Source organism: Grampus griseus (genome assembly GCF_964374135.1).
Source record: "Grampus griseus genome assembly, chromosome: 13".
Classification (NCBI taxonomy): Eukaryota; Metazoa; Chordata; class Mammalia; order Artiodactyla; family Delphinidae; genus Grampus; species Grampus griseus.
The window spans coordinates 18,798,319-18,822,501 of record NC_139007.1 but is presented as its reverse complement, the minus strand read 5'-3'; the positions used below and the strand labels follow the sequence as shown (position 1 = coordinate 18,822,501).

Below are 24,183 nucleotides of genomic sequence, written 5' to 3'. Positions count from 1 at the left end.
AAGCAGCGAGGGAATTTGGTAAAGTAGCAGGATACAAACTTAACGCACAGAAATCTCTGGCATTCCTATACACTAATGATGAAAAATCTGAAAGTGAAATTAAGAAAACATTCCCATTTACCACTGCAACAAAATGAATCACATATCTAGGAATAAACCTACCTAAGGAGACAAAAGACCTGTGTGTAGAAAATTTTAAGACACTGATGAAAGAAATTAAAGATGATACAAATAGATGGAGAGATATACCATATTCTTGGATTGGATGAATCAATCCTGTGAAAATGACTCTACTACCCAAAGCAATCTACAGATTCAATGCAATCCCTATCAAACTACCACTGGCATTTTTCACAGAACTAGAACAAAAAAGTTCACAATTTGTATGGAAACACAAAAGACCCCGAATAGCCAAAGCAATCTTGAGAAAGAAAAACGGAGCTGGAGGAATCAGGCTCCCTGACTTCAGACTATACTACAAAGCTACAGTAATCAAGACAGTATGGTACTGGCAAAAAAACAGAGATATAGATCAATGGAACAGGATAGGAAGCCCAGAAATAAATCCACGCACATATGGTCAACTTATCTTTGATAAAGGAGGCAAGAATATACAGTGGAGAAAAGGCACCCTCTTCAATAAGTGGTGCTGGGAAAACTGGACAGCTCTATGTAAAAGAATTAAATTAGAACACTCCCTAACACCATATACAAAAATAAACTCAAAATGGATTAAAGACCTAAATGTAAGGCCAGACACTATTAAACTCTTAGAGGAAAACATAGGCAGAACACTCTATGACATAAGTCACAGCAAGATTCTTTTTGATCCACCTCCTAGAGAAATGGAAATAAAACCAAAAATAAACAAATGGGACCTAATGAAACTTCAAAGGTTTTGCACAGCAAAGGAAACCATAAACAAGACAAAAATACAACCCTCAGAATGCAAGAAAATATTTGCAAATGAAGCAACTGACAAAGGATTAATCTCCAAAATTTACATGCAGCTCAATATCAAAAAAACAACCCAATCCAAAAATGGGCAGAAGACTTAAATAGACATTTCTCCAAAGAAGACATACAGATTGCCAACGAACGCATGAAAGAATGCTCAACATCATTAATCATTAGAGAAATGCAAATCAAAACTACAATGAGATATCATCTGACACCGGTCAGAATGGCCATCATCAAAAAATCTACAAACAATAAATGCCGGAGAGGGTGTGGAGAGGGAACCCTCTTGCACTGTTGGTGGGAATGTAAATTGAAGCAGCCACTATGGAGAACAGTATGGAGGTTCCTTAAAAAACTAAAAACAGAACTACCATACGACCCAGCAATCCCACTACTGGGCATATACCCTGAGAAAACCATAATTCAAAAAGTGTCATGTTCCAAAATGTTCATTGCAGCTCTATTTACAACAGTCAGGACATGGAAGCAACCTAAGTGTCCATCGACAGATGAATGGATAAAGAAGATGTAGCATATATATACAATGGAATATTACTCAGCCATAAAAAGAAACAAATTGAGTTATTTGTAGTGAGGTGGATGGACCTAGAGTCTGTCATACAGAGTGAATTAACTCAGAAAGAGAGAAACAAATACCGTATGCTACACATATATATGGAATCTAAAACAAAATAAAACAAAACAAAACAAAAAAACAAAATGGTCATAAAGAACCTAGGGGCAAGACGGTAATAAAGACACAGACCTACTAGAGAATGGACTTGAGGATATGGGGAGGGGGAAGGGTAAGCTGGGAGAAAGTGAGAGAGTGGCATGGACATATATACACTACCAAACGTAAAACAGATAGCTAGTGGGAAGCAGCTGCATAGCACAGGGAGATCAGCTCGGTGCTTTGTGACCACCTAGAGCGGTGGGATAGGGAGGGTGGTAGGGAGACGCCAGAGAGAGGAGATATGGGGACATATGTATATGTATAGCTGATTCACTTTGTTATAAAGCAGAAACTAACACACCATTGTAAAGCAATTATACTCCAATAAATAAAGAGTTTAAAAAAAGAAAAAAGTCTGAGGCAGCTCATGGCCTGGCTCTAGGTCTGCTGGGGTGAGTCAGGATACCATCAGCCCTTGACCCTGCCAAGCCTCAGTCCCTTCTCTATTATGCCTCCTACTCAGGCTACTTCTAACGCAAACAGCTGCTGTCTCCTGAAGCTCTCAGTGCCCTGATCCATCAACCGCCCCCTTGATGAGTGCTGGAAAGTTTGCTTTGTGGTGCAGACTCCCCAAGCAAGCAATGAAAATGCCTGTTCAACTTTACTGATTGGGGGAGAATAATTGACTATTGCCTCTCCTCCCCCTGCTGCCACTCTGGACTATTTTCACACCAAGTGCACATTTCCCACTGGCCACTCCCAGGCAATGCCTGAGCATGGCAGAGGCGCTCTGCCAAGATGTGGGGATTCTCTAATACGTGGTGCTGTTTGCGGACTCATTAGCCTGGATGAACCTTTCTTGAAATCACATCACAGTACAAAACTAGACTCCTCTTTCCCATCCACCTTCTTTCTCTCTCATATTCCACAGATGTCAGACCTACGTGTGGCCGGAAGCCTCTCCCCACCTCCTCCAGCTCCTTCTCCCAATAAATCTCCTACATGTCTAATTCCATCTTGGCATCTGCTTCTCAGTAGGCATGAACTAATGCAAGTCATACTGGAGGTGGTCTGAGAAACAGGTGGTAAGATAGGAACATGAGACTGGCTTACTTGTCACAGAAAGGCAAAAAGGATGCTATCCTGAATGGTAAGTGGAGCATAGATAGTTCCCGACACAAGTTGGCAGCTCAGTTGCTAGAGATTTCACTAGTGGTTACCTGGGAAAATGTCTGAGTGGGAGGAAATATCTTTGCAGTTTAAACAATCCAGACATTTGAAAGATGTGAAGTAACAATAAGAACAGTGGAAGTGACTACTTATTTCTAAGTTGTTTTGATTTCCTACAGAGGGATGATGAGAAACTGAGCCATTAACAGGCAGTTAAGAGCTGAGTGTGAGAGCCAGAGCATATCTTTGGTAGCTCACTAAGAGGTCCTTAACCCCTGAATGGAAGAGCAGACACAGCAGAGCAACATCCTAGAGATCTAGAGATCTGACAGCTGAGTGTCGGAGCTCCAGAGATGCTTGAATGCTCACTCTGTTAGGCTAAGAACCCTGGCTGGGAAAAACTGAGCCCCTGAAATATGGCACGAGGCCATCTGGATGGATGCCCCTAAAGACGCTGGTTCTGCAGAGCCCCTTCAGACTGTTGGAACTGTGTGTCTTCTCATTTGGGGGAAGGGTGAGAATTTCTTTACTTGTGAGGAAGATAGCTCTATCTCATTAGGAAGAAATAGGGAGTGGTACGGTTGTTGCATGGGAGTTCTCACGGGTGTACAAGAGTGTATATGGAGCTGAACAGCTTCCACTGGTGACCCCACAGCCGTTGCCTGGGCCTGGTGACCACCTCGCTGCAGTTGCCCTATCATCAACACTGGTGCACTCCAGGACTTGCACTGGAAGTGGCATCCCAACTCCTTCTTCGTGCCTACCCACCAGCTTCAGCTTACCTACACTCCAAAGAGTTACGTCCTACTGCCTGACAATGGCAGACCAACTCTGACCCAAGAAACCCAGCAAACATCTCAACCATCAATTGTAACCACACCTACCACAGTGAGGTCTGAAGCCTGGCCTTGGGGACGGAGCCTCCGTTCCAAGCTCTTCCTTCCACGGGTATGCTTCCTTAGTCCGAGGGGTTCCTTTAGGGTTCTTTTTGCACCCCTATAGTTATTGCATCCCTTATATGGTTTAATCATTATTTATATTAAAAATCCCTTGTTCATATTACACTGTAGTTTCTGTTTCCTGACTAGACCTAGACTGATACAAGTATCCAGAATGTACATCAAATAATCCAGAATGTAAGATTAAATGAGCAAAAACATTTATTGTCCAAGCCAGTATATTTACATTTAATATCATGGTAAGGATCCCAGGTGATGCAACAAACTCTCTGCTAGAGTAGCTCTTAGAGGCTTCTAAAAAACTACGGCCAATGCTGAGAGAAATGGAAATGCTTGGGTTGCCTTGGCTGATGGTAGAGGAAGAAATAAAGAGGCTGAGGGAAGTGGACATGGTGGAATGAATATATTAAAAGGCCAGAAGATTATGTTCCCCAGTGAGGTCGAGAGAACAGAACGTATCACTCACTAAGGCCATTAAAATGGCAATGGTGGGAGGGGCGTGAGCAACAGTAAATATTCATGGTGGCCCTTCTCTGTAGGCTGGGCTCACTGTAGGGGAAGCAACCAGAGAGCTGAGCTCAATAACATTCAGCCCCAAAGTACTAGAGGCCTCATGGGGGTCCTTACCTACCAGAGGCCAGTTACCATAATTATTACATGCAAGACCAGAGGGGTAGCCAAGAGGTCTTGACGCACAGGGAATTGCAGAGATGGTTAACATAACATGGTGGCGTCTGTAGGGGCAAAATAGACCACTGAGCGACAAGGATGCTGCTTTACTTCTACAATCAGAAAAGAAGTACCAATCCCTTGCTCAGTTTTCAGATCCAGAATCCCTTGACTTGAAAGGGTCCCTTGAAAGAACACTACAACACTGCTATAAGGACATATTGTAATGATTTTCCCTGTTCTTCCCCAATGGGATCTATAGGCATATACTTGGGTGACTGGATATACTGGGGAAAGGGGAATACCCAGACATATTGAGGCTACTGGATTCAGAGTCTGAATTGACAGTGAATCCCAGAGGCCCAAAGCATCATCATGGTACCCCTGCTAGATTGGGGGCTTATAGACGACAGGTAATAAATGCAGTTATGGCTAAAGTCTGGCTTACAAGTTTTAGAGACCTACCCAGTGGTCATTTCCTTAATTCTCTACCTTATAATTGGAATTGACATGTTAAGCAATTAAAGTAACCCCCATATTGGGTCCTCAGCTTATGGAGTAAGACCTATCATAGTAGGGAAGACCAAATAGAAACCTTTGAAACTGCTCTTGTCTCTAAAGACCAAGACAGTAAATCAAAAACAATATCACATACCAGGAGGGATGGTGGAGATTAGTGCCACTATTAAAACCTAAAAGATACAGGGATGGTGTTCCCAGTTATATTTCTGTTGAATTTGGCAGTCTGGTCCTTGCAGAAACTAGATGTCTCCCACTAAGCCTTGGGCATCTTTACACAGAAACAGAGCACATGTTGTTATTTTGCTGTAATGATTATTGGGCACTCAAATTTCATCATTTGAACTCTAATTTATCACTCAAGTTATTGAAACCTATAGATCAAAACAAATTAGAACTAGAGAGAGCAATATGGGTATGATTTTAGATAAAGAAGATTACCTTCTGGACATATTATAATCATCCTAACTGTGCTCCATCAGCAATACACTCCGCAACATTCTCCAAAGAGGCACATTGCTGCTTGGTGCTTTACTGCTCCAAGCTCCTCTACACGGACTATTATTCACCCTATATTTTGCCAGGTATACTATAGCATCTATTTTAAGACTCAACACAAGAGCTACCTTTTCCAGGAAGTCTCCCTGAAACCCCATCCACACACCAGGCTAGTTTAGAGGTCCTTTCTCGCTGCTCCAGTAATATCTCCTGCAGTTTTATACTTGCCAATTATCTCTCACCTTGTTTTATCATTTCCCATTATTATATCTGTCTCCCCACTACGCTGTGAGTTCCTCAAGGGCAGGGATTGTATCTCATTCATCTTTGAGCCTCTGTAATTTAGAATAGTGCTTGGCACACGGTTGGCAGCCCATAAATACTTGATGAATGAAAGAATAAATAATTTAATAAATTTAAATATTCTGTGTTGATGTTTGGATTGAGTACCAGTTCCTCAGAATGCAGCACTCTATGAGCGATTTCTTCCAGAACACATTAGACTGTTTCATGAATGTGTATGTAGGCACATTTCCAATTTATCCTTTTGAACTGGAACAATACCCTGCTCCAGACCACCCAGCAAGAACCAGTCTGTGCAGTCACTGCTCTGTAACCAGACTGAAACATCAGCTTTCAGTCTATTCTGGATGGAATCCTCGGCACAGTCATCTCCACAGAAGGTCAGATGACCTATCAAAAGCAGAACTATTGACTGTGGGTACGGCCGGAGCCTGGCACCTGGCTCACTTTCCACAGAGGGGCCAAGTCTGCCAAAAGTCCCTTTAGGTAACACGGTTCTTTACTCTCCGCTCAAAGCATCACTTTAGCAGGTTCCACAGAATTATGTCTACCATGTGCCAGAGAGAAGAAGGCTCTAACATGGCAGTGTGGTCAGCTGTAGCTCAACCTCAGAAACTACCTTAGGTCAGATCTTGTACTACTTCTCAAGCCACACAAGCCTGGTCTTGCCATCTGGAAGGAGCTGCTGCAATCAAAGCTACAGCCAGGATCCAAGTGTCCTGCTTATAGAAAGCCATGCATTACAGCACAATTAATATAAGTGATTGAACCTTCAAACATCTCTACACAGCAACGAATATGGTGGTTACCCTTTTGTACCTGCTTCCACTGTCTGATTTAGTCTGCCCAGGTTCGAAGTGTAAAAATATGAGACATCAATAAATCCAGATGTATGTCTTAACCAGTGCAGAAAGGATCCAACTATACATTAGGACCAAACAACAGCACCATCATTGTTCCATCCTTCATCATTGTTCAGGGGTGGGAGGGAAAGAAGGAGGAAGGTGGCCGTTGAACTATACTAACTTGTATTCTCATCCAGGCTCTACCACTTCACAGCAGTGTGACTATGGACAAGTCACCTCATCTTATGAATCCTGTTTCACTGCCCATAAAATGGGACAGTCTGTTTAACTGCAAAACTTGAGCTCCTTTCATCATATCATGCTGCTTCCCATTACAAGACATGATCTTTGCCCTTGGATAGCTAAAAACAGAAAAACAAATAATTAAAATACAATCTAAACACCTCATGGAAGGCTTGGCCCAGGTTTCCAGGGAAACATCACTGGTTTAAGATTTAGAAACAACATAAACCAATGTCTACCTCAGTCTCTGATACAGAACAGATACTATGGAATAACAATATCCTGACCACTTAAGTTCAGCTGGATCAAAGCTGCCCACTTAGTCACCCTTCTGGGAGCCCCTACAGATACCAAAATCCACAGATGCTCAAATCCCTTATATAAAGTGACCATAGCACAATGAATACGGTTGGCCCTCCAGACATCTCAGCATAGATGATGCGAAAATAAATCGTAACTCCACTACTCACTAGTTACTTGACTGCAGCTACTCATCTACACAGTTGAGTTTAAAATACATACCTCACAGGGTCAGAGTGAGAATAAAATATGATAGTGTATCCATTCAAAAACATTCCACAAATAATTATCAGGTAACCATTCTTAAGGAGTCTTAAGTGAATGCTCATAGCAGAGGCCTGACACAATATACTGCTCTATAAATAGCAGTCAATAGAAATAGAATTCTGATAGCCAGAAGGATGCTCAACTGTAGAAAATCACAAGGGAGGCATTCTGAACCCCTTGTCTACAACAAAATGCTGTGCCTATGGTCCCTTATAGTCTTTATTACACAATTTTGTGGCCACGGGCACTCTCATAAATATTATTTCAAAGTATGTTAGTTCTAGAGGACTCCAAGGATAATTTATATCAACCCATAATAAAAAGCTCCCACTGATATATATACTTTTAATGCCTCCTATGTAAATCATTTTTTTAAACTTAAGAAAAAAGAATAGCATTTAGTTCCAAAACATATTCCCCCAAGTTGGATGATACTACTTATTACCTATGCATGGTTTTAGGCATATCAACCTAAACTGCATTTTACAGAATTTCTTCTGGCTGAGCGTCTGTTTTTCTCATTCCACACTGAGTAAGTTATCAGGTCTAATTTTGAAACATGAGAGCTATTATCCAAAATGCACCGGTATTTCCAGGTGCGCTTTATGGAAGTGTAGAACTACTTCTCAGAAGCATAAAACAGTTGTTGAAAAATGCTTTAAAGTGCCAACAAGTTAGAAGTCTTATGAGTTGAGCAGGGTCAGGCTCAGAGGAGTTGAACCCCGAGGTCCATTTGCCCCAGCCCTACAGTCATGATGGGCCTCATGTTCAGACCTCTGACAGCTTACAGTCAAAAGGGAACATAATACATTCTATTTTGAGGGTTAAAAGCTCTACTTTACTTCATGTAAACATTTAAAATATACCACACGATTTTAACTCCATTTGGCACTTTATTGGTTTATACACTGCAAGTCTCAAAAGTAGCCCAGGCTCCCTCAAATTCAGAGAAGACCTGGAGGAGAAGAAAGAGCTTCAGGCAGCCTTTACATTCTAATACATTTGATCAGCAAAGCTTCAAGGGGAAACATCAGTGATCTTCTCTAGTGATCAGACTTTTGGAAAACTCATATAACTGTAAGTCATGAGACTGATTTATGGCAAAATCCTAATTCAGTGATTTACTATTAGAAGTACAGTATACTGCTTATGCACAGGTAATCAGTGCATTTATACAAAGGACAGGAAAGATGTTAGGAAAGCCTACTTAGGGAACCCGTCATGAGGAGAAAGCAGTTTGCTGATTCTGTAGCTTTTATTTCTTTAACCAGCATTTACTGAATACCTAAAATGTTCTGGGTTACATGCCAGGTGCTGTTCAGAAAAAATAAAATAAGACAATTGTTTTGATTCATGGAGCATTTATACTATGTCAAATATTTTGCAAAAATCATCTCATTATCTCATTTAATTATTACAAAAATGTGAAATGTTACAAGGCCCCCTTTAGCAAATGAGAAAGTTGAGGCTCAGAGAAATAAACCTGCACAATTACACAGCAGTAAGTAGCAGGACTAGGAATCAAATCCAGATCTATTTTTCTGCCAAACTCTATCTCTTTCCATCACATCATGCTGCTTTTATTTTATTTATTTTTATTTTTTTGCGGTACGCGGGCCTCTCACTGTTGTGGCCTCTCCCGCCACGGAGCACAGGCTCCAGATGCGCAGGCTCAGCGGCCATGGCTCACGGGCCCAGCCGCTCCGCGGCATGTGGAATCTTCCTGGACTGGGGCACGAACCCATGTCCCCTGCATCGGCAGGCGGACTCTCAACCACTGCGCCACCAGGGAAGCCCCATCCATCTCTCTTCTGATATTACCCATCTAATCATGCATATTGTCTACCTTTTCCATTAGATCCTTTGATGTATTAGCAATAGATATTTTAAATCTCCTGTCTGATAGTTCCAATACCTGTGTTATATCTGAGTCTAGTCTATTAATTTCTTTGTCTCTTGAAATTGTGTTATATTTTTTCTTGCTTCCTTGTATGCCTTACATCTTGTGCAGTAGAGACCAAGGTAAATAGATTCTATGTATGAAAATATTCATACCACTTCTTCTGTTAGGACTTTAGTGTGGGGGAGGGGAGTTTGACTCAATCTAGTCAGAAATTTAAATGGGTCGGGGGATGCTGATGCTAAGGTTATTCTCAGTGCACCATACGTTTCAAATTCCCATAGAATTACTTTGTGCTTATTGTAGTGGTTGGTTTGTCAGAGGGTTTTCCTCAGTATCTGAGGAAAAAAAAGTTTTCCTCAGTATCTGAGGAAAAAAAAGTTTTCCTCAGCTTTAGGTCTTTGTTCCTATGCCTCAGACAGGTGTCCCTGCACTGTCCAGCCCCTCTTCCAGCAGTAGACTGCTATCAGCTATTGCTTAAAGATTCTTAGTCTCTGTTTTGGGAAGAGGACGTGGGATGTTTACTGTGTTGCTCTGATTAAGCTTTAGTTTTAAGCAGGAATTATGTCCCTGGGTTGTACTGGTGGGGCCCTCTTGTGATCCTGCCCTGTCCCCAGCTGTAGAAGACCTCTAATGGTCTAGGACCAGGAGTGTTCTTGTACCTCCCTCAGAGGTAGAGAAGATTTCTCGGTTCCCTGCCGCCAGCTTCCATGTGTCTTCACCAATACCCTAAGTGCCACAGGGGTCACTGCCCTTCCCCCAGTAGCTTAGGACTTTTGTCTCTTAGGGATAAAATAGGAGAGAAGGACACAGGCTGGTCTTCTTGACCTTCTTACTGTGGATGCTCTCCCCCTCTCCCAGATCCTAGGATGGCTTTCTTGGTACTCTCATCCTACCTTCACTGTTCTTGGTGAGCACCCCTTGAGATCTGCGGAGAAGAGCCTGAAAATGGCGCTATTTCTCCTTGTGTCTGCCACTCGCAGGCATTCTATATTTTCATGCTGGCCCCTATTTGGCCTTAAGCAATTTGTGAAAGTTTTTAGCAGAATTTTTCCTACCAGTTTGTGTGGCGTCTGGTAGCACCAGCCCCAGGTAAGCCCTAATTGCTCCTGTTTTGTCTCTCCTTGGAGGTACCTGTGCTTCCTAAGATTTTGGATGAGTTGGTTGCCCTGTGATCTCAACTTTCTGATGGTTTCATGAAAAATCATGATTTTTCAGATTATCTGGCTTTTTGTTATTGCCATTGTTTCTGTTGTAAGTTTGAGAGTGATGCTCTTTCCAGTTTTCTACACACTAAGTAGCATGAAAATTTTAAAAATCATCTCAGAGTACTATGAAACATCAGGATGTCTGTTTCTGGCGCTCTTGCACTTACTCTTACTTCTGGTTCCATATCCAACTTTGGCACCTTTGGTTTTACAGTCTGTTGGTCCCATCTCCCAGCTTGATGGGCTCAGCATTCATGCATGGGTTTATTCACTTCCTTGGTTTCTATGTACCATCTTCCTCTGGTCTTATGTGAGAACTCCTGATTTCAGCACTTAGTTCTCACGGGTCCACCTCTGGGGACACAGTGGCAGGATGGCATCTCCTACAGCAATTCCTTTCCCAAACTTGGGGCAAGGAGTTGAACAATAAGGTAAAACCTTCCTAAAGTGCCTTGAACATTTTTTACAAAAGTTTTAATTTAAACTAATATTTGATAAACTGTATCAGACATCTCTAATGATTCACCTAATATCTTAACTCTTATTTTACTTCACCCATTGCCATAGCAGTCAGCTTTGGTAAGTGCAACTGACAGCACTTTTTCTCCACTGCACCATATATCTCCTATTTTTTGCCCATTATATTGATAAAAATGGAAAGAAAATAAAAATATTTACCTACAGTTCCTCTCTTCCAACAAATCAAACTTTCAATTTTTCTGTGTCTCCACCTAACGCTTGATCATATATATACAATGATTGTAGGCAGTTGATTTAAGTTTGCATTCTGGTAGGGATTTTGTTTCTGAAGTTTACTTATTTGTTTTGCTTAATATGACATTATAATAATCTGTTCATGTTGCTAAATAGTCATTGTACTTTTCATTTAACAGGTGAATACTATTCTATGATAATTGTGTACCCTAATTTAACTACATGCCTCCATTTAAGGTTTTTCTCAGAAATTTCAGTAATAAATATTGCCCTTGCAACCACCAATCTAGTCTTTGTTTCTATGAGTTTGGCTTAGATTCCACATACAAGTGAGATCATACAGTATTTGTCCTTCTCTGACTTATTTCTCTTAGCATAAGCCCTCAAGGCATACACACATTGTCACAAATGACAGGATTTCCTTTTTTTATAGGCTGAATAATATTCCAGTATGTGCATGTATGTGTGTGTGTATATGTATGTGATATGTATATATATATCACATCCTCTTTATCCTTTCCTCTGCTGACACTTCATGTCTTGGCTATTATGAATATCCTGCAATGAACACGGAAGTGCAAATCTCTCTTTGAGGTACTGATTTCATTTCCCTTGGATATACCCTCAGAAGTGGGATTGTTGTATCATATGGTAGTTCTATTTTTAATTTTTTGAGGAACCTCCATATTGTTTTCCACAGTGGCTGCATCAATTTATATTCCCAAAAATGGTGCACAAGGGTTCCCTTTTCTCCATATCCCCTCCAACACTTAACTTTCTGATAAGAGCCATTCTAATAGATGTGAGGCGATATCTCATTGTGATTTTGATTTGCATTTCCCTGATGATTAGTGATGTTGAGCACCTTTTCAGGTACTTGTTAGACATTTGTATTCTTTGGGGAAATGTCTGTTTAGGTCCTTTGTCCATTTTTATTTGGATTATTTGGAGGTTTTTTTGGTATTGAATTGTATGAGTTCCTTATATGTTCTGTATATTAATCCCTTATTATTTATATGGTTCGTAAATATTTTCTACCATTACATAGGTTGCCTTTTCATTTTGTTGACTGTTTCTTTTGCTATGCAGAAACTTTTTAGTTTGATGTAGTGCCACTCATTTTTGCTGTTGTTGCTTGTGCTTTTTGTGTCATATCCAAAAAATCATTGCCAAGATCAATGTCGAGGAATTTTTCCAATGTTTTTTTCTAGTAGTTTTATGGTTTCAGGTATTGCATTTAAGCCTTTAATTCGAGTTATTTTTTGTGAGTAGTGTAAGATAGGGGTCCAATTTCATTTCATTTTTTTTTTTTTTTGCAAGTGAATATCCAGTTTTCTCAACACCATTTGCTAAAGAGACTAATTTCTCCATTGGATATTCTTGGCTCTCTTGTCAAATATTAGTTGACTGTTTATGTGAGGGTTTATTTCTGGGCTCTTGATTTTGTCTGTATGCCTGTTTTTGCCACTACTATACTGTTTTGAATACTATAGCTCTGTAATATAGTTTGAAATCAGGAAATGTGATGCCTCCAGCTATGTTCTTCTTTCTCAAGATTGCTTTGGCTCTTTGGGGTCTTTTATGGTTCCATACAAATTTTAGGATAGTTTTTTTCTATTTCTCTGAAAAATGCCATTGGAATTTTGATGGAGATTGCATTGAATCTATAGATGGCTTTGGGTATTGTGGACATTTTAGCAATATTAATTCTTCCAATCCATAAACATGGGATATCTTTCCATTTACTTGTGTCTTCTTCAATTTCTTTCATCACAGTCTTATAGTTTTCAGCACACGGATCTTTCACCTCCTTTGTTAAATTTATTCTTAAGTATTTTCTTGTTTTTTATGCTATGCAAGTGAGATAGTTTTCATTACTTCTTTTTCAGACAGTTTGTTGTTACCATACAGAAATGCCATTGATTTTTGTATGGCTTCTTTCACTTGGCATAATGTTTTTAAGGTTCATTCATGTTGTAGCATATATCAATACTTCATTACTTTTTATGGCCAAATAACATTCCATTATATGGATATACCACATTTTATTTATCTATTCATCAGTTGATGAATATTTGGGTTGTTTTCACCTTTTGGCTATTATCAATAATGCTGCTACAAACATTTATATGCAAGTTTCTGGATGGGCACATGTTTTCATTTCTCTTGGGTATATATCTAGGAGTGGAATTGCTGGGTCATGTGGTAACTCTATGTTTACTCATTTAAGGAACTGCCAGACTATTTTCCAAAATGGCTGCATACTATTTTACATTCCCACTAGCAGTGTATGAGTGTATCTGACTTCTTTATTCTAGCCATCCTAGTAGGTGTGAAATGGTATCTCGTGTTTTTGATTTGCATTTCCCTCATGGCCAATGATATCCAGCACTGTTTCTTGTGCTTATTGGCCATTTATATAACTTCTTTGGAGAAATGTCTATTCAGATTATTTGCTCAGTTTTTAATTGGGTTATTTGTCTTTTTGTTACTGAGTAGTAAGAGTTCTTTACCTATTCTAGATACAAGCCCCTTATCAGAGATGTGATTTGCTAAACGTGTATAGCATTTTATTTGCATGTTTTGGTAACTCTCTACATGATCACAGTCTTCTTTTAGACACATTTCCTGCATTCCAGTTAACGTCAACATGCTTTATAATTAAATCCTTCAAATTAAATGCATTGGATACACATTCAGTATCATGCCTTCCCTCATCAACATTTCTATCAGATTCACAATACTATATGCACCAACACATGGAGGTGTTGTATAGTAGTGGTTTTGCAGGGGAGAGGGAGAGCTCTAGAGGTAGAGAGCCTGGGTTCTAACACTGCCTCCACCACTTACTAGCTGTGGTACTTGGGATATTACTGCCTCACTAAGGTTTAATTTCCTCATCTGTAAAATGAGGCTAATGATAATATATACTACATAATAATGTAACAGTGATTAAACTAGGCTAATGTGGTAACAACTTGACCATAATTTCAGACAAAAATAGTGGTAGCTATTATGTATATTATTGCTGTTATTATTGTGTTTAATCTATTCCAAGTAATCTAAAGATTTTATGTATATCATTTAATTTAATGCTCAGAACAATTATATGAAGTTGATATTATCATAAATATTTTCCTTTTCTTAATATACAGATACAATCTTAAAATATTATTATTATATAGCCATAAAACACCACACTTGGTAACTATTGCCTACCTAAGTATAATTACTGGATTAGAATATTTGTAAGACAAATTTAAATTTTAATTCTCAAAGTCCCGGTTTGTTTACCTAGTCTTGTGGATTCATTATTTAAATATAGTGTGACTTAAAGGAATACTTCACTTGTTTAATAAAGAATATTGACAGAGTTTGTTTTGGCTTCCTATTAAATTCTTTAGCAAACATTCACATCTTTATTTGAATAGATTTTTGTAGTCTTTCCTCAAACATGTTTTAATGATTTACATTCACTCATCACATTAATGAAAGAAATGTTGAATGGTTAATTTAAATGTTTATTTTTAAAAGTGACCAGAGGAAAAAATTTCGGGAGATGGAAATTTTGGAACAGCACATATTTAAAGAGAAAGAAGGAAAAAGCTTTGTGGTATTAAATTCCACTGTCCCTGAAAACAGTCATCAAGCCTTTTATATTTGCTCAATTTATAATTTATAGATGGCACTGGAGTGCCAATTATAAAAAAATATTTTGGAGGACTGCTGGAAGTTTGTAGAGGCAGTTTTTATTGTTAACAGATGCATTTATGTATAGGCTTTTTGGCCTTTGATAAACAGTGTATATGCTCAGATTCAACATTTATTTGAGCACTAAACATAGGTGAATGCTATCACAACACTGATACTTCATTTATTCCTAAGAACAATGCATAGAGGTAGGTTTTATTATTACTCCTATTTATACAGAATAGGAAACAGAAGTTCAAAGAGGTTGCATGTCTTGACAAAAGTTCTTCAGCTTTAAATATTTAAGAAAAATCTATTCTATTGCTTTTCCACCAGGAGGTGATAAAGTCTTAATTAGTGAGGAGAGTGGCCTTTTTTTTTTTTTTTTCCATCTTTCCAGGAATTCTTCCTTTAGGAAAGTCTCTTTCATCCCCAAATAATCTGATCATTTTCTCTCTTAGGTACTATAGCAGTAGTTCTTCAAGCATGATCCTGGATCAGCAACAGTGTAGAATTACCTGGCAACTTGTTAAAAATGCAAATATCCCAGACCTACCAAACAAGCCCTCCTGATGATTCGGATGCACACTGAAGTTTGAGAATCGTCACTCTACAGAAATTGCTCTCTAAATGGTCTCTGTCATTCTTAATTCCAAATCTACCAGTGAGCTTAGTCCTCATGAAACTTTACTCTGTGGTGGCATTTAACAGAATTCACCACTGTCTCAATCTTAAAACTGTATTGTTTTCTAGAACATGTTGTTATCTGATCACCCATTCTGATACATCCTCACTATCTCTCCTCTTTATTCCTATATGAGATTTCCTAAGGTTCCTATATTCTCTTTTCACCCCTCTTTAAGCTTTTGATTGTTCATTTCTTCAATTCCCACAGACCCAAACATCACACATATACTGCTGACTTCCAAATACCTATCTATTCCCTAGACCTTTCCATTAGTTGAATTATTTAGTCATTATCTCAATATATATTTGATACTGTGCAGTGGTCATAGTCAAACACCGTTTGTTGGGGACACCACAGGAAAAGAGATAAACACAGCCCTTGCCCTAGGGAGCAGATAATTAAAATTTGTAAATGATGTAAAACTTGATGTTCTTTAGATTTTATCTCAACACAATCTGATTGATTAAAATCACCTTCCTCGTCTCATCGCAGTTAAAAGTGTCGTCAGTCTCACTGAAACTGTAACTGACTCCCTTTCCTTATCCCACATACATAGATACAACCAACCTTCCCCCAGCAAGTCTTTTGCTTCTTTAAAAACGTGTCTCACAAGCATCCCCCTTCCTCGTAGCCAGTGTCTTGGGTCCTGTTCTGATCTATAATGTAATAGATCGTAGTATAAATTATACTGCAGTAGATTCCTACCTTTTTTTCCTATTCTTTTTCCCATTCAATTTTTCTTTCACAGAGTTGTCTGACATTATTTCCCTAAGATTAGATATTTTGTCACATCCTTGCCCTGCTTAAAAACAGACAAATAGGGCTTCCCTGGTGGCACAGTGGTTAAGAATCCGCTTGCCAATGTAGAGGACATGGGTTCGAGCCCTGGTCTGGGAAGATCCCACATGCTGCAGAGCAACTAGCCCCGTGAGTCAAAATTACTGAGCCTGTGCGTCTGGAGCCTGTGCTCTGCAACAAGAGAGGCCGAAATAGTGAGAGGCCCGCGCACCGCGATGAGGAGTGGCCCCCACTTGCCGCAACTAGAGAAAAGCCCTCGCACAGAAACGAAGACCCAACACAGCCAAAAATAAATAAATAAATAAATAAATAATTAAAAAAAAAAAACACACAAATAACAAACAACACACTTCAATGGCTCCCAATTGCCCACAAAGACCAAACTCTTAAATAAACCATTCAAAATCCAACTAAATGTGCCTTCAACTTCCCTTTCCAACTACATGCCTCCACCTCCTTGGGCTACTTCACCAATGTGGCATCCACTGTCACTCTGCTATGGCTCTCCTGAGCTATGTCCCTATGTGGAGTGACTTTATCAACAACTTCTTCCTCGGGTAACATCCCACATCAGCACCCAGCTCCAATGTTACCTTTTCTGGGCACATCTCCCACCCCTCCTAACAACCTTGCTCCCAAACCAGACAAAAGTAATAGCTTCCTCTTTAATGCTCCTAGAATACTTTGTTGATGGCACTCATAATGCCCCACTGGATTTTAAACAACTTGAGACTGAGGATTATATTAGTTCATATGTGGATGCCCGGCATCCAGTTCAGTGCTTGGCACGTAAGTAGGTGTTTAATAAATAGAGGTGGAATTGATCTAACCCAACTTTAATACTTTTGGTTTCCATGTTGCAGCCATCTGGAAGCAGAAAAAATTTAAAGGAATATAGTCCTACCTTGTAGATGCAGGCACACTGAAAGTAAGAAGTGGCAGAGCTGACGAGGAAAACAATCTTATAAGCACAGTCCTCATAAGCAAGTAGTTGTGGTCTCCTGGATGATGGCATATATAATCATAGCCCTGTATCGTGATGCCTGTTAATCATAAAGAGATTAAATCACATTTTGAACTGTTTAAGGATTAGGGAAATAAACTGTGTTTTGTTAAATAAATATTTTAATACAAATATCAGGATTTTAAAATTATACTTATATCATTAAGGACTGGGTTCAGCAAATAAATAAAACACCACTGAAAACTATGGAATCTAATTTCCTTGTCTCACATCCGTCTGACACTGCAGCTGGGGCTGATGTGCCACACTGAGTCCACGGAGAGAGGGGCTGAGGCTCCATCTGTCCTGTTGCTGTGCTTTACAGGGCCTGCACTCCCAAAGCAGCCAAGCATAGCAGTGTTGGAGCCCCAGCAATTATGTCCACATTCCAGGGCTTTCCCTTTCAGGCTTCCCAGAAGTGGCCACACCACCTCTGCTTACATGCTACTGTCCAGCATTTAGCAAATGACCACACCTTGCTACAAGGAAGCTGAGAAATGTAGTTTTTATTCCAAGGGTCATGAGTCCAACCAAAGATTATGGGTTCTAATACTAAGGAGAAGAAAAAATGGAGGTCGCAAAACAACCAGTCTCCTTTTAACCAGTATTTTAAGCTTCTATTTTCTGAAGCATTCACCTATATTAAGTTTCACATTCTCATTCTCCAATAATGACCCATAAAGGAAGCAGCACTGTATTTGAAAGATTAGTGCCCCTCCCACATCTGCATTTACAAAGTGTCAAAATAGACAACTTGGAGACCATGCACTCCACTGAAAGTCTGTTATCAGTTCACAAAAATAAGATCAAAAACAAAATAAACACTTAAAAACTTACAGTAATTTGATATTTCTGTGACATGCAAGCCCACGATCAGTAGTATACTCATCTCATTGAACAGAGTGTAAACCAGTTTGGGTGTCATCTAATTCACCTGGTAAGTCACATGTGGCACAAGCTGAGTGCATGTCATGTACACCAGGACCATGTCAATCCAAAATGGGTTGACATTCAAAAAAATAATCCTGCACAAAGAGTCTGAAACACTGGGGCCAGAACTTGGGGTTCCTGACCTCTGGCTCAGCACTGGCTGCTTTGGTCCTTTGTTGCTCTCAGATGCTGACACTGATGTTACCAGCCCACATCTCTGACCACCTGAAGGGCTCCAGAGCCATTCCCTAACCACAGCTCTAAACCAACTGTAGGTGCTTCTGAAATCTGATTGGCTTCTTTGTGTCTGAACTCCAGTGTTCATGGGACGGGCCCTGTACACATGGGTTCCAAGAGCCGTTTCACCCCCAGCATTTGCCTCCGCTCCTACCTTACCCTCAATACTATTCTGGATCCTGCTCCGAACTGAATAAACTATAGAAAACTATGAGTCTATCTCTCATCGAGCTCTGAAAATCTCCATTACCTAAATGCCACTACTGCAGTGCTCCCCCCTTCCTCAAAACACACACACACACACACACACACACACACACACACACACGCACACGCACACGCACACGGATACGGAAAGCAATTTAGATCCAACCCACTCTCATTTGAATCAGTGATCAATGGTCACCCCTTACTGGTCTGACAAAGTTTCTGAATGACCGATTCACTGAGTTATTGTTGAATTTTTTCAAAAGCTGAGTTTTGGTGATTGTTCGCACCAGTAGTTTTCACAAATGACTGGAGAGGGCGGCTCAGTTATCAATTTCCCATGCAATTCACATTTCCGATGCTGAAGCAATTCTCCAGCACTCAGCATTGAAGATGTGGATGGACGGGCTTTCCTTTAAACACACTTTGCAGCCTTTTCTATTTCTGCAGGTGTATGCCCTGGCCCTGCCTCTACTTCTGCTGGTGAAAAGGTTCTTTACAAACCTTCTCCACCCTGGGAAAAGATACATACCTGACGGTTTCCAGCAATTGGTAATTTGGCAAATTGATTGTCAAAGAATTGATCTGGAGCCATCACCAAGTGCCACATACTACCGTACTTATGTTTCCATTCACGTAGCAAATGATTTTAGCAGCTGGAAGTGAACTTTGGGGGAAAAAATGGTCTCTACCAACATTACTGTTTTTACATGTACTTATGGTGCCAAACAACATACCAAAAAAACGATCACCTCCACCCAGAAATGCTGTTTCCTGTGGGATTCTTTCCTTGTGCCGCAATGAAGAGCCACGACAGTTTGTGTGTGGATGTGGGGTTGGGAAGCTACCTGCACAGCACTTTACCATTTTAAAGCACTTTCAAATATACTGTCTCATCTGATCCACAATCAGTTAATGTGTTTGCCAGGGTCCACATTACTCTATTTCTTGGATGAGGAAACAGAGGCGCCTAAAAGTTAAAGAACTTCCCTCAAAGTCATATAGGCAGTAAGTTAAAGGATCTGCACCAGAAACAACCTCTCAACTCTTATTCCTTCACTTGACCCTGACTCCTATTTGGGCATTTTTAAAAATATTTCTGCATGAAAGAATACCAGCCAAATATTTTCACCTTCATTTCCTTTAGGTATTATCATTGGTTTGCCTCTGACCATGCTTTTCCTGCCCTATTAATACAGTTAATTTATTTTTGATTTTTCACACAGTTCATTTAGCTATAAACTACTGAAGGTAAAGGCCAGGTCTTCTCCACGATCAGTATAGTTCATGACTTATGTCTCCTAGCACTCAAGGGATCCCCATTTAGCTTCTCTCTTTGGCCAGAGCCTTCCTTAGGTGCTTTGAATCTGTCCAGTGAGTATTAACCAAGTGGCTTCTAAAGTTCTGGCAGGACTTCTAAGACCTCCTCACACATAAGTTCAGGAATGAAAATAATAAGTCAGGCTATTTTAAACAATAAATGCAACTATTCTAAGAACAGACAGCACAAAGGTTTTTCTAGTCTCTTCGAAGACCAGAACCACAGATCAATGTGTGATGTCCATCATCTCTCTTAAAAAAGAGGACATTTAGAGTTTTCTTCTCTTAACTATACTTCTCATCTGGAAAATTTGAGCGTACTGGTGTTGAACCAACTATCCTAAATGGTATTACAATATACTGTTCAGTGAGAAAGTAAAATGCAAGAGTGTGTTGGGAAAAGAACTTAACAAGAAGGCTGCAACCACTTTAGAAGTGTAAAACTCTGTCCAAAGGGGAGTTGGGACACTAAAACTTCCATCAAAGCACATGAAAATGACATCAGTGGTCTGTTATCCCCTCATAAACGAACCGGCCCCGGGCAAGGACGTTCAAGCACAACCCTTGTCAAACCCCTAACAAAGTTTGACATCTGTTAAATCATTAAAGGTACAAATAAAATGTTAACCAAGACAGAGAAGGAAGGGAGAGTGCTGATAGCATCTATTAGGACTAAAAGTAAAAGGCCAGAAAAGACATGATTAATTCCTGGATTTTGGAATATCACTATAGCTTGTTGGCTAAACCTTCCCAAGTTCCAAGTCACTGGAAACTACTCTGGCAATAAAAACACTATGGAGATCTGTAATAGATGGATTTAGGGCTTTTAACACTGATACAGCTGTTTCCACAATAAGTGGAGATCCTTTGGCTCGTCACATCCTCATTTTCCTCCAGACACCTTGTTTCAATTCCATGGAATGTAATTCTCCCTGACCTCAAAGAGAACTTTGTCCTTGAATCAGCTCCGTAAAAGCAAAAACCAAATATTGGCCTATAGTACTCATCTTAGTTTTTATACCTGATTAAACAGTGCATTCTATTTTCTCTGTCCTTTCGAGTCTGGAGCATACTAGCCTTGGACATTCCCTTATACAGAAAAGAGTGGGGTTTCCCTTCAAAACTTGTAACAGAGAAAAATCAAATTTACTTCTATTTTCCTGGGGAAAAAATACTATATTCTCCAGATTCCTTTGCAGGTACAAGGGGCTTTGGGATTGCCTTCCGGTGTGAACAGAGGTCATAAGTGTCACTTCAAAGCTGAGGTCATTAAGAATAGGTGTGCTTCCCCCATACATTCTTCTGTTTCCACGGCAAACTTGGAAGTCAAGTTCCAAATAGCATAGCTACAAGGAGTCAGCCTGGGTGCCTGAGTCACCAACTGGAGGAAAGATGCCACCTGACCCACGTGGGCCTCTTAAGTAAGTGAAAAGTAAACTAGTATTGGGTTATTCCACTGTTATTCAAGGATTGTATGATATAGCAGTTAGCATTACTTTCCATGACTAATACGTAACTTCTACAATGTTGAAATTTTCTAAAATAAATAAGCCTGAAACTTATATGATAAATGCACCACAAACGGATGGGGATGAATGTGCGTTCAAGTGAACTCAAGGAAACCTAACTGGCCTGAAGGGGACCAGCAACCAGCCTTCACATGTGGGTACATGGGTACTTCCTGCAGCTACAAGGAGAGGTGCACAGGAAGTACCATTCCATACCTTTGGGCCTGCCAGTCAAAGAGGGGACCTTTAGAAGGAATGGCCAGAGTGCAGTAGCTCACTTTTACGGCTGTGTGGGTGAAGGCAGCGAAGGAAGAACCAGAAGAATCCACAGCAGGAAGAAAAGACAAGTGATCTGGACCATCCCAGCCCAACCCGACACAGGCAAGAAGGAAGCACTTTAGCAGGGCCTCCAACATCTAACACCCAAGCATGTATGCAGGCCCAGCGATGGGAAGCTGGGGTGACTGTGGAGATAGTATCAGTAACCAAGGCAACAGGCAAGTTTAGCAACTTGGTGGCTGCAAGCAATAGTAGCAGAAGCTCTAGAAGCACCAGTTTTCCAGGGAGGAAATGCAGGAGTGCTGTACCAGCTGGCCCAGGCTGAGGCTCTGGGTGGGCCACAGCATGAAGGGCTGCTTGGAGGAGCTCCAGTTAAAGGTAAGCATAGAGGACGGAGGGATGGGCTGGGCTGTAGACTCAAAGACCCAATTGATAGAGGAAGCAAGGAAATGCCTTATTGTGAGAATTTACTGTATCCTTCTCTCACAGCATTGTTCTAGAAAACAGTCTACTGGTTCTGCCTTCAGCCTTAATTCTGGAATCCATTAAAACCAGCAGAGGAATTCAGATTCATATACTTTAACAGAGTATAGCTGTCTTCTCACTCCTTCTTTCCCTTCCCCTGAGAGAGCTTCAGAGAGTGGGCAAACGTGGCCACGAAATCCATGCCACAGGAACAGGTAGGCCTCTCTAAACCCCTTCCCAGGGCCAGGTGGACCCCACTACTGGCTACACACCACACTGCTCGATACCCACTATGCACCTACTTAGCTGGGAAAAAATCCAAAAAGCCATCATAAGGCTGCTTCCCTTCTGCCATATTCTGTGCATTTGCTAAGGACAGAAGCTGGAGATTTATTCTGGATCATTTGGCCTGTACTCCACAAACAACAAGCACAAGTGTGCTTCTTGGCATCTTAGTCTTGGGGCCACCTCAACCTGAAACAAATGATCTGCTGTTCCAAATCCAGTCAATGCACAAACACCATGACGTTTTTGACCTTGGGAGGCTTACAATCTTGTAGAACAGGTCACACATGCACATATACACCTTCATTCTTTTCTAAGATACAACTAACTTGGAAAATACAAAGACTTAGATACACTAGATTGATATTTAACCCGTTATCAACCTGCAAGCTTTAGCAGGAGAAAGGTGAGAGTTTCCAACTGCCTGGATAGTCTTAGGTGGTGGATCCAGGACAGAGAACCTGTCTCCATAAAACCTAGAGCCACTACTGGATTCCTCGCAAGTACTCAGTTTAGAAGCTCTACACAGTAAGAGGCAGGGTGAGGGAGGATGGGGGAAAGGGGAGGCTCACCTTGTATTTCGCTCCTGCACCAAATCCTCAATACTTACGAGATTACTGACTTTCTATAGTCGCCTGCACAACTGTAGTGCTCCTTTTCCCTCCAAAAAAATACTCAAGAGATCTACCTGCCTTCTCCTGGAACTCATTCATGGAATGACTCACCTCATTATCAAGGTCATCCAGACAGTTGCCATCCCCACTGGTGACTAGGAGTGCAGCTGCTGTATAGAACCCACCTGCAGCCGCAGGGACTGACGCCCTTTTACACTTGCTGGTTTAAGACAAGGTCCATCTTACCAATACCCCCTTCTCTCCCCAGAAAAATACTACAGGTAAGTAGGGAGAGTAAAGGACCTCAGGGACCTTGCTCATATAACTGTACTGACAGGTCTTCAAGTCTAAAGCCTGGCATTCTCATTTGCTCTGAGGCCCAAAAGTAGAAGTGACATTGAATGCTGTGTAGCTGTGGAAAAGGAGAAAGGAAACTAACATTTGTGTTATGTGAAGGAAAATAAAAACAGCAACAGCCTCACACCAAGAGTTTCTTAGTGTCAGGATGTAGAAAACTATCTCCTATAAGCCGATGGGATAAACTGTCTCCACTTTATAAAGAAAACTGGGTCTCAGAGAGAGAGATTAAATGCCTTGCCAAGGGTTACAGCAGAACCCTAAGTGCAAAAGCCAGTACTGAATTCAGCTGTCTCTGACTCCAAAGTTCCTTCCAGATGCTAAACTGCCTCTATGCAGAGAAGCAGCTTTTAGCCTGTAACAAAGTAAAAACAACCCAAGAAGAGTATCTGAATGTGTTGGGAGGCAGGGAGGGGAAGGGCAGTTGATCTCCCAAATGGAACAGCTGCTGCTGCTAGCATCGTTACTATCATCATCATTATCATTTTAGGGAACTATTGCTTACTATAAGGAACTGATTAGATTTCTCCCTGTGCACTATAAGGATCTTGTTTTGCTCTTTACTCTTGCT

General features: G+C 40.5%; 1 long non-coding RNA gene across 1 annotated transcript in view; it reads right to left on the bottom strand.

The window, feature by feature from the left end:
* Positions 1-17,442, bottom strand: part of LOC309831398 — a 115,131-nt gene extending 97,689 nt beyond the window's left edge. Inside the window, exon 1 of the long non-coding RNA XR_014297582.1 lies at positions 17,312-17,442. This is a non-coding gene — a long non-coding RNA (uncharacterized lncRNA). The remainder of the gene's footprint in view (positions 1-17,311) is intronic.
* Between the last annotated feature and the right edge of the window lie 6,741 nt (positions 17,443-24,183).